This window comes from Gopherus flavomarginatus, chromosome 3 (genome assembly GCF_025201925.1).
Source record: "Gopherus flavomarginatus isolate rGopFla2 chromosome 3, rGopFla2.mat.asm, whole genome shotgun sequence".
NCBI lineage: Eukaryota > Metazoa > Chordata > Testudines > Testudinidae > Gopherus > Gopherus flavomarginatus.
The window spans coordinates 255090645-255107565 of NC_066619.1; the positions used below are offsets into that span (position 1 = coordinate 255090645).

The 16921-nt window shown below is 41.1% G+C and overlaps 1 protein-coding gene and 1 long non-coding RNA gene across 7 annotated transcripts in view; both read left to right on the plus strand.

Moving 5' to 3' along the window:
• Positions 1-16921, plus strand: part of LDB2 (LIM domain binding 2) — a 513042-nt gene that overhangs the window by 232326 nt on the left and 263795 nt on the right. The window lies entirely within an intron of this gene.
• Positions 113-3042, plus strand: LOC127048403 (uncharacterized). Its single transcript, XR_007773648.1, has 3 exons — positions 113-783; positions 1206-1335; positions 2062-3042. It is a non-coding gene; the product is annotated as an uncharacterized LOC127048403 (long non-coding RNA).

The window sequence follows — 16921 nt, forward strand, 5'->3', positions numbered from 1 at the left end:
AGGAAAGAGAACGTGCTGTCAAATGATCACTTTGGGATAATTTTGTAGAAATTATTTTGAAAAGCTGTATATGTGACTGGCAATTCAACCTTTTTGCATCAATGCTGTTTTCAATATTTTAAATATGCCCTTTTTTCTGATTAGACCTAAGTTACAAATTTTCCATTGCCGAAACTTTTTGGAGGACTTGTAGAAAGACTTTCTCCTGTTGCCTTGCTGACGTGAGCTGAGCCAGACGTAGGCTCTAGTGCATTTCATTAAAATTTTGCTCCACATATGCTCCGTTGTTTGGGCCACTCTGAGGAGGAAAGGGTAATTTACCCCTCTTTGCTGTTACCCTCATGGATTTCAGCGAGCTGTAACAGACAGAGTTCAGATAATGAAAAGTGAACCCTTATGAATTCTTCTTTTCTCAGTGTAAAAATACTTTTGCCTTGTGATTGTTCAATATTAATTTTTTTCTTTTCTTTTCTTTCTGAGTTCCTGAAGCCTGGACTGTGGCATTGCTCCTTGTTGAGCAGCTACCTTCAGTGCCATCACCCATACTTAGAGCAGCTTCCTTAATACAAAATTTAGTTCCTTGGACATTTTGACGTTTACGGTCGCTAGATGTGGGAAGATTGCAATGAAGCATTCCCAAATGTTGTCTAATTGCAGGTGGAGAGTGGAAGTTTCACACTCATTTTACACACTTATAAGCCCATCTGCGATTTGTAGCTGTGGAGTTCTAGAGTTTTGTTAGGACCAGCCTCGGATATCTTACATCCTGATCAGTGGAGCCTTGTAAGTTATGGAAGAAATGTGCTTTGAGGGATATGGGCTCACTAAATAAGCATTTTTCCTCAGGCAGTCCTTGGAATAATGTAGGTGATGGCCTCTGGTAGAGGCTGCTTGAATACACTCAACCCCACAAGGTAGGTAGCACAAGTAAGGCAGCTTAAGGGGAAAGCAGTTATAAAGAGAGTCTCCAGAAGGGAGGAATGGAAGGGAATGGGGGATTTCTGGGACTCCTTTTGGACCTACTTTGGACAAGGCCAGTGGAAAGCAAGGATGCCTGAAGGGTGGAACCACACCGCCAAACAAAACAAAACCCCACAACCTCACACTTACAGCCTTCGTAGTTTTATTATTTTATTTTATAATTTTATTATTTACCATGGTTGTCTTGTGATGCACAACAATAACTCTCTTAGTAAATCCTTTAGAGTCCAACTACAGCCTTCCTCTACAGCTGAGGAAGGTCCAAGATAGAGGGTCGTGGGACATTCTCTTATATGCCTCCCCTCCCCCATATGCTGCTGTGTCCAGTGTTGCAGTGACCCCCTGTACATTATTGTGAGTATGTTCAGGTGGGCCAAGAAAGAGTGGTGTGGGATCAGTGGATCTACCACTACTTAGGTCAGCCACTGCTGCATCCTCCTGTCCTTCCCCCTGGGAGGCAGGGTCTGCTATCTCCTTAGGGATGCAAATGTGCCCAAAAGTGGGATACAGCTGTTATGAGGCCTTAGGGCAGGCCTTACAACAGGGCCACCCAGAGGATTCAGGGGGCTGGGGTCTTCGGCGGCGAGTGCTGGAGTGGAAGGACCCCCCGCCGCGGGTCTTGGAGGCACTTTGGCAGCGGGTCCCGGGGTGGAAGGACCCCCTGCCGCGGGTCTTCGAGGCACTTTGGCAGCGGGTCCTGGAGCAGAAGGACCCACCACCACCGAATTGTCACCGAAGACCTGGAGTGGAAGAAGCTCTGGGGGCCGGGACCCGCGAGAGTTTTCCAGGGCCCACGGAGGAAGTGAAGGACCCCGCTCCAGGGCCCCTGAAAAACTCTCATAAGGGCCCCTGCGGGGTCTGGGGCAAATTGCCCCACTTGCCCCCCCCCCCCCGGGCGGTCCTGCCTTACAAAGCCTTTTGCATCAAGCCTGATTGGTTTGGCATGGAGTGGGGATAAAGAATAACCTCTAATGAAGCATATGTAGCTGTAGCTCAACGTGCTAAGCAAATGAAGCTAAGCAAAATGCAATTTAGACACAGCTTCCAGATTTCTGTTTTTCTCAAGTATATTTTCTTTAGGGATAAATGGAAGCTATAGGTGAAGAACTGATGACTCTAAACCGTGCTAGGCATAGCACACTCTTCTGCACTTCAAATCCCATCCCCGCTGCTTTCAATGCTCCCACAAATTGGCTTTTAAATCCTGGGTCTGCCCTAAGCAAAGTCAAGCCCAATCACGTGATGGTTTTGTGATGTAGAGATAATTGTCCGGTGGCTAAAGGTTGTCACTACCAAACTCATTCTTTCTTATGTGATTTTTAACTGTGCTAGAGCCCAGGTTGTTATCCAGCCTTCAGCCATACTTCAGGCTCTTTAAAAGTTGTGAGGAAAAAGTCAAATCACACAGAAATTTGATACGGTGGTTCTTTTCCTTTAACAAGGTAAATTAATACACCAATTCTTAATTCCCCTTGGGGAGTCAAATGTCCTTCCAGCATACATGATTTTAATAAGTAAAAATAAGTTTTTTTTCTTTAAAATGTTTAAGTAAAGTTGGCTGACAGAAATAAGGGTAAACTCCATTTAACTTTTATCCTGATCAACTGAAGTTCTTGGTTTATAAAAATGCAGCTATTTTCTTGCTGTGTGTGGCGCCATAGGACTTCTTTCCTGTACATCCATACTCCATTTATGTGAATGTTTTGGATATTTGTATTAGTTTAACATACTTCGAAAATAAATCTGTTGTAGCCATGTAAGAAGTCTCTCGTGTAGTGTAAAGTATTGGTAAATTAGCTTAGATTTCATATCTCCCTTCTCCATGGAGCTTCCAGCATAAAAGAAACAACCTCTCTCCTTCTTTGATGCTGCAATTCCTATTTTATTAGAATTTTTTACAATTGAAAAATTTTAAAATAAAGAGATAACACAAATGAAAAAGTTTGAAATATCCACTGATACTACAACATGCTGCAGATAGATCACTTATAGCAGCTGACAGTTAAGAGTTCGATCAATTTCTTTATCGTCAGTATGCAATGAAATATGTCAACTTTTCCCCCTTGTTTCTAGGTTCCCTTGTATTCCTGGAAGTTGTTTGTATTCAAATCGTCTAGCAGTCTATGTTTGTCTCTATCACAAGTGGTGATATTTTTCATTAAGTATTATGTCCAATATGCAACATGTTACTTCTTACCTGGCTCAGAAAACAGTGTTATAGAGGTGACTGGGGAAGTACTTTAGAGTAATACGATTGTTTCTTTAAAACCAAAACAAAGCAATCAAACCATATTACCTTTTATTAATCTGTACAGTAAATTTCACACAACTGATTTCACAATGAAGAATATCAATAAAAGAAAATAAATGGTGATTTAAAAACAGCTGCTTAAACATACTGGAAACTTATTTACACAGATATTAAACCAAACATTTAAAGCAAAACAAAACAACCTCCCTACACTCCATACATAAATGGAAGTCTCTCTTTTTCCCCTCCTGGCTTATTTCCTCAGATTACTGTTTTATGAAATCATCTTTTTTCCCTCCTTTCTTTTGAATATATTAGTTTTAAAATTCTATGTTGTGAATTCACATAGCAACTTGATATCACAAACAGATCTCTGATACTATGTTTATAATAAGTCTGAGTTTGTTTCAGATGAGGTTGCGTTTTGTGGTGGGAAGAACCCCAAAATGCTTTGAGTCGCTGACTCTTGTTCTTAAGAATTTATGAGAATGTTACCCTCAAATATCCTAATACCCAGCAGGATAACTTAAAAGACCATTCTGAAAGCATGTTTGTCTGAAAGTAAAGGTCACTTTTAAAAGAAGACCCCACAAGCCCCTTTAGACTGACATGGACTTTGAAAATTAATTCAAGGGTTTTTGTACTGATTGTATTTTTTTTACTGATTTCTTTTACTCTTTTTTTAAAAAACAATTCTGTTGAGGCTGTTTTCAATTAAAATTGCTACAAACTAACAATATTTATGAGGTTAGAAAAAAATTCCGTTCACTTCCTTTCCACACTGATTCTGAGCTTACAGGGCTTGCTGCTTGTTTGTTTTTCTTGAGCTTATAATATAGAACATAAACTATATACTTGGCAAGCACAGAATGTCTTATTTGATTTTGGTGGGGAAAAAAAAATCAATGTGAATTTTAAGGGGAGCACTCTTCTGTAAACCTCCTCCTTAAATCGCAAAGATCCTTACCAGCTCATTGTTTATAAAGAACATAAAGAATGTTTTGAGCAAAAAAAGCAACACAAATAGTTCAAAACTCAGTCTTCTTCAGATCGGATGTAGACACAATTTACAATGCAGATCTTATCTGAAAAGCAAAAGCTCTTTTTATTGTGAGGAGACCTGAGATCATATGTGATGGACCCAATCCTGTGCTCTTATTCAGTGGGAGTTTTGCCTGCAGTAGGACTGCTAGATCAGACCTAAAAAATACACCATTTGATTTAGATGCATGCGGTGCACTAGCTTCCACTGTGTGTATCACTAAAGATATCTAAGGGTGGCCTTTTGAAGAAATTAAAACATATTTACTAGACACTTTACTTTGTAGGGTATTTTTTTTTGTGTCCTTTTGCCAAAAATTGCATGTGTGTCATGCACCAAGCATTCCAACTGTGCTGATTTTCCTAGCTCAACACCTATGCTGGGTATGTTTGCACAGAGTACTCCTGTTTGCATGAAGGCTGAGTTCTCCCTTCTTCAGGACAGATTCTAGCCCACCTAAAGATAGGGAATGGTGATCTGGGTAGGGGAGGCCTGCCCAAGGAGGGCCAAGCATGAGTCCCCCACTACCCCAAAAGAAGACTATTGTAAACGGCTCCTGCCATCTCAAAGATGGGCAGAGCCATAGTGCAGGGCCAGGGCCACCAGGACCCCACATATTGGATGCCTCACCCAGCTGCCCTCTCTTCAAGTCAGTCACCGCTCCAGAGGCTTGATTTATTAACAAAAAGGTAATTACAAAGCACTAGTATATGAAACCCCAGTTTAAGCTTTTTCCTTAGGCTTAACTGCTCTGACAAAGTTCTGTCCTTGACTCTGAGTCCTGAATTTCTTGGCAGATTTTGCTAGCCTCAGAGGCTCACTGTGACCCTCCAAATAGCCTCTCTCTTTCTAGAGGCAAGGGTCACAGCTTACTGAGCCGTTGTCATCATAAGCCAACAAGGGAGGTGAGGAGAAGCAACCCTCCCTCCCTCAACCTGTCGTCTCCCAGTCTCAGTGATTAATCAAGGAGCAGTGGGGTGGCCCAGGCCCACACTCTTCTCTGGGCTCCAGCCCAGGGACCCTAAAATTAGCCGCTATACTAGTTGACTTTTTGGAAACAGGTCATGTACAATTCCCTGGGCTACTTCCCTACAGCAGCCCCCCACTCAATATCTCCTTCACCATTACCTCAGGGCCTCCTGCCTTGCACCTGATATGGCTTTGTACTGCTTCATTCCTCCAACAGCACAACTCCCTCCTATCACTCCTAACCCCCATATCTCACTGACTAGCTGGGAGGCTTTTAACTAGTTCAAGCCAGCCCTTGATTGGCTTCAGGTCTCAATCAATCTAGTTATCTCCACTGCCTTGTAGAAGGATCTTAATTGGCCCCAGGTATCTTGATTAACCTGGAGCAACGGCCATTTGGTTACCATGATACCAGGGATTTGTTTATACTGAGGCTAACATACCTGTTCCTCACTACTTTACTGTAGCCATCTGGCCTTGCCTCATCACACTACTCCTAAGATTTTTTCACTCTCGCTAAGTCTTCACTATTGTTTTGGTTGCTTCTAGGGTTTCTTCCCTCAGAACTTGTCTGCCTTGTGCCAGATCACTGTTTCCCCCACCTGACCACCATTATATTCAACCTGCTGTCTAATGAGCCACACCTGGATAAGCTGGCTACAATGTGTGTGTAAAAATCAAGAAAATGTATCTGGCCTGTACGTAAGGGTGTAACTTTCAGCTCAGGTAGATGACTGCTAGCTTTGATTGAGCTAGCACACTAAGAATAGAAGTGTAGAATCATAGAATATCAGAGTTGGAAGGGACCTCAGGAGGTCATAGTCCAACCCCCTGCTCAAAGCAGGGCCAATCCCCAACTAAATCCATCCTCTTTGGAACCCCCTTTCAGGTAGTTGAAAGCAGTTATCAAATCCCCTACCTCATTCTTCTCTTCTGCAGACTAAACAATCCCAGTTCCCTCAGCCTCTCCTGATAAGTCATGTGCTCCAGCCCCCTAATCATTTTTGTTGTCCTCTGCTGGACTCTTTCCAATTTTTCCACATCCTTCTTGTAGTGCGGAGCCCAAATCTGGACACAGTACTCCAGATGAGGCTTCACCAATGCCGAATAGAGGGGAATGATCACGTCCCTCAATCTGCTGGCAATGCCCCTACTTATATAGCCCAAAATGCCATTAGCCTTCTTGGCAACAAGTGCACACTGTTGACTCATATCCAGTTTCTCATCCACTGTAACTCCTAGGTCCTTTTCTGCAGGACTGCTGCCCAGCCATTCGGCCCTAGTCTGTAGCAGTGCATGGGATTCTTTTGTTGTAAGTGCAGGACTCTGCACTTTTCCTTGTTGAACCTCATCAGATTTCTTTTTGCCCAATCCTCTAATTTGTCTAGGTCCCTCTGTATCCTATCCCTACCTTCCAGCCTATCTACCACTCCTCCTAGTTTAGTGTCATCTGTAAACTTGCTGAGGGTGCAGTCCACGCCATCCTCCAGATCGTTAATGAAGATATTGAACAAAACCGGCCCCAGGACCGACCCTTGGGGCAATCTGCATGTAGCTACGGTGGAATGGGCATCGGGTCAGGCTTAGCAGTACAATCTTGTCTGGGAGCCTTGCTATGTATTCACACAAGCTAGGATTTCCCACAGCCTATGGCACTGCCGCTAAACTTCTATCTTTTGCATGCTAGGTTGATCAAAGAGCGCATATACCTACCTGAGCTGGAAATGGCCCCTCCAGCTCCAGTGTAGACATAGCCTTTGCCTAACAGTCTTATATATAAGACTGAAATAAAAAAGGACTGAGGATCAGGTAGGAATACCCAGGGGCTATAACCCACAGTCAAGTAACAGTAAGCTGTGGAGACTTAACTGTGGAGCTTAATTCTGAGGGACCAGTGAAAATTGCCCTGACTGAAAAATGTATAGGCTGTACAAAAACTTTCATGGCCATCAGAATGCGGTGGCTGGTAAAGTTTATAAACTCATCAGGAGTCAGGACCAAAGAAAGATGCAAGAGTGGGGTGCCAGTGGAGCCCATAAGCTTTAGAGGAGCTGGAAGTGCCGCCAGGGCTAAAATTCCCGCAAGAACAGGGATGCAGAATCTGAACTTTGAAGCTCCACTAGAACGAAACTTCTTTACACTGCCCAGCCCCGTGGCTCCTCACACCAGGGCAATTCTTCCAGTTGTTCCTTGATATGAGGCACATGCTCCTTCTTTACTGCCCTACGCTCTGCACACTAATGTACAAACCACACGCTACGTGGGAGCCACCTACTCAGCCACACCTTCCCATTCACCCACATTTAGACAGTAAGCACATGGTGTTCCCACCTGCTCCATAGCAAAATAGAGGTTTATTGGTAATTTGATAACCACAACAAAACAATAAACCTCAGATTAGTCTTTCTTCCTAAGCTTGGCCTGTAAATATTTCTGTTACAAACTGTATTTCCCCCTCTCTCTCCAGTCAGCTCACAGATATCTTTATATCTAGGGTGGATTTTAATGGGCTACACCAGCCACAATGAGTTCACATCTTTATGTAGGTTTCTAAACCTGCTAGCAGGGTGGTCCTACAGGAAAACTATCACCCTGTTATACAGATCAAATAGCTTCCCTTTCACATGCCCCTCCCACTCTCCCTGCCCCATGGTTGAGAAATTAGAACAATTTTGTTTTTCCTAAGACACGCAGTTCCCGCATACCTGCTGCTTTCTATCCTTACACTGTAAACCATGAAGTCAGTTTGCCAAATCTAAGCAGCTGAACAGGAACTAATTTGAATCTGTCTGAATGTTTGTTTTAAGGAAAAAAAAATGTAATCTCTTGTTACAGTTTTGAGATCCAACCACACACATATGAGATACAGTATCTGTCCTGATCCCATCAGTTACAGAAATACTAGCTGCAGAATACAACAACCTTCCTGTTACAAAAGGAACTATGTTGGCTAGTAAATTACCTTACCCATTGTACCTAGGGGCAAAAGGGAATATGTGTGAATATCATGTGTATGCAACTGGGTATATTTGGAATTCTTTGCTTAGGAGAGACCCAAGACTGAAATTCTATTTGTAGGTCTATTTGTAGGTTGTTTTTGAAAAATGCAGGAAGCAGTTGCAATACTTGGAGAAGCAATGCTGCATCACACGGATGATGGATTCCTGTTTGGTTAAAACTTCAGTCTTCACTTAGACATTTTTAGCTTTCAAACACTTGTTTTTCTAACTACATTTCTAATAAAGTTATTTTCTACAGTAATAAAAATATTCTCTGCCAAAACTCTGGGTTAAGACAGAGTTACTGTTGTAATTTTACTGTATGTATGTTTACCGTATTCATTGTACATTATGGGATGCTTGTAACAGGTGTTGTGGTTCACACATTAGCATATTTCACCTTTTTATCAGCGAAAGAGCTTCTACTACTGTTCTTCTTTAAAAAGTTCCATATATTCTGATTGCAAATGAACATTTGAAATGTTACTTATCTATGGTGTATAAAATTCAATATGCGCACATGTGCTTGTGCGCACCCATGCACCCATATATATGGAAAAAAGACTTAAAAAACATAAAAGCAAAAGAGGGCAACCTTTTACCCCCCTCCAAAATTCAGGTTACGTCACTTCTTACTTTATTCCTTAAGAAGCTAGGGAACAGCACCAAATTTCCACATCCGATTTCTTTGTTGTGATATGGAACCTTTCAGATTATTTGAGACTGGACAGAACAAATATGTGGGCTTGATTTTTCCATTGCCTTGCAACATTTATGCTATTTTACAGCTGATCAAAGTGAGTGTGAAATGCTACCTAATCAGAATGGTAGCATTCTACACTCAGGCTATGTCTACACTACCGCAGTAAGTGGACCTACGCTATGCTTGAATAATGTAGCTGCAGTCAACGTACCTTAGGTCGAGTTACTGTCTCCCGTCGACTTACCTTACTTTTCGCATTTGGGGTAGAGTCCAGGGGTCGACTGGAGAGCGATCTGCTGTCGATTTGTCGGGTCTTCTCTAGATCCGCTAAATCGACTGCTGGTGGGTCAATCTCAGAGCATTGATCCTGGCTGTAGTGTAGACATAGCCTCAGTTTGTGCAAGTGTAAAATACTACACAGGATTGTAAGGCAATAGAAAATCTGGCCCACTGCACCTTTCTTGTCCAGTTCCAAGTAATCTGAATGGCATGTGCATTTTAGACCAGTGTCACTCAGCCTTCCATAATACTTATATAAGGCTTCAATATCAGAAGTGGTTTTATAATATTCCAGCTAGCATCACAATAATATTGTGACTGAGATCACTAGTAAGTAAAAGCATTGGTATAAAGTAATTTACTTTTGTAATGGATGTGTTCATATGTGAATTCTGCTTGTCAGATGGTTCAGAATTGTCACAGACCCACTTCCCTCTTCATAAAGAAAATACTTTTAATCATCCATCCTTCCTCAGCTGCTATTCCTCACCACCAAACCAAAAAGGCTTGTGCAGAGATATGCAGCCTTATACCTGCATTTGTCACCCTATCTGCTTACTTCACTGAATGAAGGTAATAAATAGCCCTGTCACCTGTCCCTAGTCTGCATCACAAGAATATCAGTTAACCCTTAGGGTAATTAGCTAATAATGTTGTTGATGTGATTTGAAATATCATTTTTAGCAATTGAGAGTTCAGATATGATGCACTGCAATTATTATATAGTGCATCTATCTGTTTTACATGGCAATAATTACCATGTAGGTAATGCTTTGTGGGATAGTTGGCTTTATGCCCTGAATGGAATCCTGCATGTAATCATGAACAGTGTGCCAACAAGCTATGGTAATAACCCTTTGATTGCCATGCCTTATGCACATCCATGATTATTATTACAAAGGGTAGACCCATTATGAAGAATGTGCTGGCATGAGTTGCAGGCAGAACCAATACAGTAGATAACAGCTAAGTATTAGAGTGTAACAAATACTGCAGTAAAAATGTCCATGAGTATTCACTTGAATTCAAAAATGAATCCATGCCCTTTATGAGTTTGCTTTCTGTTAACATTGAACAGTTGAGTTTCACTCTCATGAATACTTGGAGGAAGTGAATTTTAATCTATCCTTCTCAAGTATTCAGCCAGGAAGTTGCCTATTTGATATGAGATAGGATGCTACTTGACCCATCAAGGGGATAATTTCCAAAAAACAAACAAAAAAAAAACAACCTTGCCAGAGCCCTGGCACAGAACAATTAAACAAGCCAGGCAAGGATCTTCCTGCCATCTCCATAACTAGGTCTGCACATACATATGAAGCTATTTAGTGTCAATGACTGGTGATGGTGGAAACTTAGAGACTAGTGAATGCCATGTACCTGTGTATTTTATTTGGGATGGGACACTGCTTGACATGCAATTACTTCATATGGCTGTAACAGGAAAAAAATTGACTGAAGCATTTCAAAGCTCCAGTGGCTTTTTAAGCCTTCATCATAATTATAAGGGTTATGGTCATCCAGCCAGGGAACAGAAACAATACATGTGACTTGTATGACCAATTGCAAGTTGAATTTTGAATATAGAATAATGTGTACTTACAGCAAACTGGTGATAAATCCAGTGAGTTAAAAAGAAAAAAAACTAGCAAAAATTAATCTAAAATGTGAATAATTAATACATCCCAGGAAGTTATCTGTTCACAGAATTGCTGTGAGCAGAAAGAGGTTCAATTCATTGTCTGTTTTTTGCTATGACTAGCTCAGCCCTTTTCAGTGCCTCTTAGCACACTGACAGGGTTAATAATGTAAAGTAAAATGATTGGTCAAGAAGCCAGCATACTAAGCGTATTGCTTGTGAGACAGCTAAGATATTTAACACCCACAAAAACAGCCAGCCTGAAACAACCAGGCTGGACTTTGACTGACTGACTTTCATCCAAAGGACTGCAGAATGTACACTTCTAAATATGCAGCATAGCACAGACATCCTAGTACTGAGCTGTGTTAGCATTGGTATGTAACCTGAAGCCACAACCTGCGTGTCTAGACTGACAAGAGTCCCACCAGTTGAGCCACCATGACACCTTGTGGCTTATTAAGTAACATACGTATTTTTTTGAAAATAACAGCTAAAACTTAGAGCTATTTTGGATATTGACAAATGCCATGGGATACAATTATCTGTTGGTTTAAATACATTTCCTGGTTTAGCGTATTATGCCAGAGTAGCTAAATTAAATGGTGATGATTTGGTTTTAACTGTGCTAACGGTCCCTAGAATGAATTTGTCAAAGTATTGTAATGTATTTTATAAGTGTCACAGCATACATGCCTTTTCACTAAACTTGATTCTTTGACCTTATATTCATACTCCTGGTATCACCTCATCACTCAGATTAAATACTGAAACTTTATGTAGCTGCAGAGCAGGACCAACTAATTTTGTAACTAAGATTTAGGCTAAACCCCAAAGCCCCCTAAAAATGAGGAGAATATTTGTTGGCTGTGGAAAATGGCTACAAACTAGCAGAGTTAAATGAAAGTGACTAAAATGTGCTAAGCAACAGACAACAGGCAATAGACACAAAACCCCTTTACAGCAAAATTGGGGTAGAAAATTGATCATGGTCTTCGGTTGTGGATAATTCATTACCTATTATTCTTAATGTGAATTTTCTCATTGTAATTTTTTTTTTCTGAAAAATTCTTTCTGGAACTTAAATTGGGTAGGTGATCAATGATGTACCATGCTGAGATACTCAGACAGAGCTTTATGTCTGTAATGAATCAGGATCTTACAGTATAAGATGCCATCCTCCATCACCTACTTATTAAATTTGCAAACAAGTGGCTGAAACTGCAGCATATCATGCTGAGAAATATTCTCATGGTTTTCTTGTCCCTCTATCTGTCCCTGCATCCATCTGTTGTCTCTTGTCTTATACTTAGGTATGTTCTCAAAGCAAATGCTGTGCATGGGCTATACTACCCAAGTTAGATTGACTTCAGCTAGCGCAGGTAACAACAGCAGTGAAGACAGTGCAGTGTGGGCTTCAGAACTGGTAAGAACATAAGAACGGCCATACTGGGTCAGACCAACGGTCCATCTAGCCCAGTATCCTGTCTTCCAACAATGGCCAATGCCAGGTGCCCCAAAGGGAATGAACAGAACAGGTAATCATCAAGTGATCCATCCCGACACCCATTCCCAGCTTCTGGCAAACAGAGGTTAGGGACACCGTTCCTGCCCATGTTAGCTAATAGCCATTGATGGACCTGTCCTCAATGATAGTACAAGCCTGGCACCTGGCACAGATCTTGGGTGCATACTCTGCTTGCTAACCCTCACTGAAGCCCGTGCTGTGGTTTCTTCACTACTGTAATTACCTGCACTAGCTGGATTCAAGCCTGTGCGTAAACGAGCCCGTGCACAGCATTTATTGTGTAGACACTGTGATACAGCATGGCCAGAGGGCAGCAGGAGAGGGTTAGAAGGGAGCCTTATTCCCTGTAAGGGGAAGAAAATTTGCAATAGATTAACTAGAGCACTTGAAGCCAATTAGAGCACCTGCAGTCAGTCACATGATAAAACCCCCCTGCTTCAATCAGACAGTGTGGGAGTTGGAGCAGAGATGATTGGTGTTGGAACAGAGAACAGTTTGAAGGGAAGCACAGGAAAGTTTGGAGGAATGCTGCGGTGGGCTAAGAAGTCCAAGACCTTAGGTAAGAGGGAGGACGGGAAGCCTCCCACAAGCTGAAGGGCAGGAGAGGGAAGTAGTCCAGCAGAAGGAACCGCCAGTTCAAGTGGTTCACCACTATCCTCAGGGCCCCTGGACTGGGACCTGGAGTAGAGGGCGGGCCCTGGTCCCTCCTTCTCCATTCCCCTCCTCAAGGACACTAGTGGCGCAATTAATATTCCAATTCAGGGGCAAGAAATGGTGCCCTGAACCCCCCTCAAAGAAGAGAAAGCGCGAGACCCATCATAATAGTGCTGGCAATTTGCCATAACACACTCTTAGCCCTGTACAATGCCTAGCATGATGGGGCCCTGATCCATCTCTGGGGTTCTGTGGCACAAAGAAGTAATACAAATAATGAATAATAATAGGATCATAGACAATATAGAACTAGAAAGTAGGATTTTATATCCTGGTTTAAATCAGATTCTAAGTATTTCACTTTGGTTTTAATCCCACGAATCAAAAGGATTTAATTTATATTTTACATGTTTGTCCATCATAAATTTGACTTTGATTAGAAAATACCACAAATTATTTATTAATAGCATCAAATAATTGTAATCTTCCAAGAAAATTACAATGATTTGATGCCATTAACACCTGTTGTTCTAATACATACTGGCCATATTTTTGCTTTCCATTACACCCAGGCCATGCTAGAGGCTTTGCTATGGTGGCACAAATACAGAAAAGGACAGCATTTGTCCAACTATATTGTAATCTGATGTCTGTTGTTAAAGCACCATGATTTTCTGTGATTCTAAAGGGATTCCTTCCAAGTCTCTGTTCTCATAGTAGCAGAAAGTTTAACATACCTTCAACCATAGATGCTGGAACTAAGGGTGCTACCCCCTGGCTTGAAGTGGTTTCCATCATATACAGAGTTTACGGTTTGGTTCATTGGCTCTCAGCACCCGCACCATACAAATTGTTCCAGCACCCCTGCCTTCAGCTCCATATGAAAAGGATTTTCTTTTTGACAGTATCTAGTGTTGTGGTCTATGTGTTTTATCTCACTAGGGTGTTGGGAGGAAATGCAGTAAACTCTTGCAACGTGCGTAAGTATTGAGGTAGAGATGAATGCTGGAGATCCTCCTGGGGGACAGAGAAGACACGTTGCTTTTTAACTGCTGCATTCAACTGATCTAATTAACCACTGTGTGCCCAGTATAAACATTTTTAAAACCCTATTGGCTTATCAAACACAACTCTCAGTATCAAGCAGATGTGTGTTCGGTTTTGCTTTTTAATAGACATCTGTATTTATAGGCAAGTGAATAGAATAGGTCTAAATATTTTAGTCTTGAGCAAAGGGGCTATTTTAAATGTCATTTTGAACATAAATCGGGCTACCTTAAGCAAAGCATAAATCATCTGTGGTGTGGTACACATGCTAAAATAGTAGCAATATTATGGTGATACTTTTCTGAGTGCAGGTACAGTAGCTGTATCTTATCTGTTGCCAGATTATACGCTAAATGTTACAGAAGCTGCAATAAGTTGCAAAGAACCATTTCCCTCTGGGGTAGAAGTGACAGAGGGTTATACGTTGGTCAAGAAGGTAAGGGAGCACAGAGGTTTAAAACTACTCAAATGATCTCTGCTCCATTTTATTATGCTACATCCTCCTGCAATACAAATAAGATGGAATGAATTTCAATAAAGAACTGGAGCAGTTCACTGTAGTGCTGATTCGCTAGGCCCATTACAGCTAAGGAGCTGTGGCTCTATTACTACTAATAAATTAGAATAGGAATGTTAACACACATTCTTGAATATCTGTGTGGCAGGGATGAAGAGATGTTTTCTACATCGATGCCCTTCTAGTGGTGGAAAAATTTGGTGGCTATGATTATTATAATCCAGAGTTCTCCCACCTTTGCCTAAAGCAGCATCTAAGAACGTGGGTTTTTTTGTTTGTTTGTTTTTTAAAGGATGGTAGAGGGAGATCTGATAACTAGTACCACTTCCATGTCTGAGGTAGGTTTCACTCTTAGATTTATTCTCAGTTTGCATCAGAAATTAGACTCTCGTAGTTAATATTTTTCAACATTTTTTCAGACAGCAGCTAGCCTCTGGTACTTGGCTGTGAGGGAAAAGGGGAGGATTAAATGAAATTCGAAGCCTTTTAGTGTGTGTTCGGGCTCAGACTGGCAGCATATGTGGTTTGTGGCTGGTGAATTGGCAAGCTTACAGCCTCCATACGATGTCCAGTGTGCATGTCGTGGATTTGTGCAAGTCAAACATCAGCTTTGAAAAAACAACCCCCAGCTTGCTCTTATTTAAGAGGCTATGTACTCCGTCTAAAAAGGGAGAGGAAAATAATCAAGCTGATGGTTACTATTACAGACTGGTATTGCTTGTAAGCAGGGCCTCAACTGCTGGGTTCAGCAGCTATCTCACAGTTGTGTTTACTGAAAAGTGTTTTACTTGTTAGCTATAATAAACAACAACATACTGGCTCAATGAGAGAAAATGGCTTCACTGGGTTTTGTGGTGCATTTGTGCAACTAGCAAATGCCATGGATTAAATTCCAGCCACACTGAATCAATGACAAATCAAGATCTCTTATTTATCTTAAAACATGGATTCTGTTAGTTCAATAATTGTACACATTTGGAGCTCCAATAGAGGAGCATTAGGAAAATAAGAATGAAATAAATTCCTCTACAAGATTACAGTTAACACTGATGTCTTTTTATTGTATCCTTCACACACAAACCACCTTGATGCATGGAATACCCTTGGAAGCTTCTCGGCTACAGAATAAATGTCCAAAAATCTAATCCTAATAGTACTCATATTTCAAATATGTGAATTTTCTTACAACTCCATTTGAAATTTCCAAGCAATTGATCCTTTTTGGCATAAAATTCATCCCTGATCTTTAAAAAATAGTCTTCATCAACACCAATTCTCTCATTAACAAAGCCTGTAGGGACTAAAATAACTGGGACTTTTATTTATGGGCTGTATTTTAATATTGAAAATGAATATTCCTTCTTGCCTGCTGTGCTCTCTCTGAGTATGATTCCATTAAAAAGTCCTGCTCAGATCTTCCACAATACAAACTACTGTTTAGTAACCTAATTTGGGCTAGCAGTTCTGCAGGAGACAGTCATATAATTTTAAGGAAGTCATAGGAAAATAGAGGGCTCTGTCTTTTGGACATCAATGTCCATTACCTCTCAGCTCATGAGCCATCACCAGATAATTCCCAAAGATTGTAAATTCTCATTTTCCCTTATGGCGTCTTGTAGCTCAATGTTGTATTTATCAGCTGTCCATACTCTGTACCTCTAAGAAGAAACCTTATTTGCAGTATCCATTCTTAAATGAATCAGTGGCGTCTGAGAATCCCCTCCATTGTTCTTTGCACAATACTCCATTTCAGAATAACTCTTACCACTCACCTTGCAAAAGGAAACTTTTCCAGTCACCTTCAACAATCCCATAATATTCTTCATCTGGGCAAACATTTGCAAAAAGAAACTGTTACTGGACTTTTTCTTAGTTCAGGGAAAGATCTTAACTGCAGTGCAGTCAGTGTTGCATATATCAGTTAATTCAACTATATAACTATGCTCCACAGCATAGAACTTTCTAGAACATCCCAAAAAGACATGATTAATTTGTTTGGGGCTAAACTTTGCTTTTTGCAGGCAATGTCACCTAGGAACATGGGAATGGAAGAGCCCTCCTGGGTGATCAAGTCCAGTCCCCTGCTATCTCAGGACACCCTGTCATCTAATCCCATTTGTAAATTGATCAAACTCCACCTTAAAACTAATTAGGTTCTTTGCCGCCACTACTCCTATTAGAAGACTGTTCCAGAACTTCATTCCTCTGATGTATGGAAACCTTTTAATTTCCAGTCTAAGTTTGCTACAGCCTGAAATGTTCTGCTTGAACACAGAATACATTCTTTCTGGAAAAGGAGGGTACAGAGTATA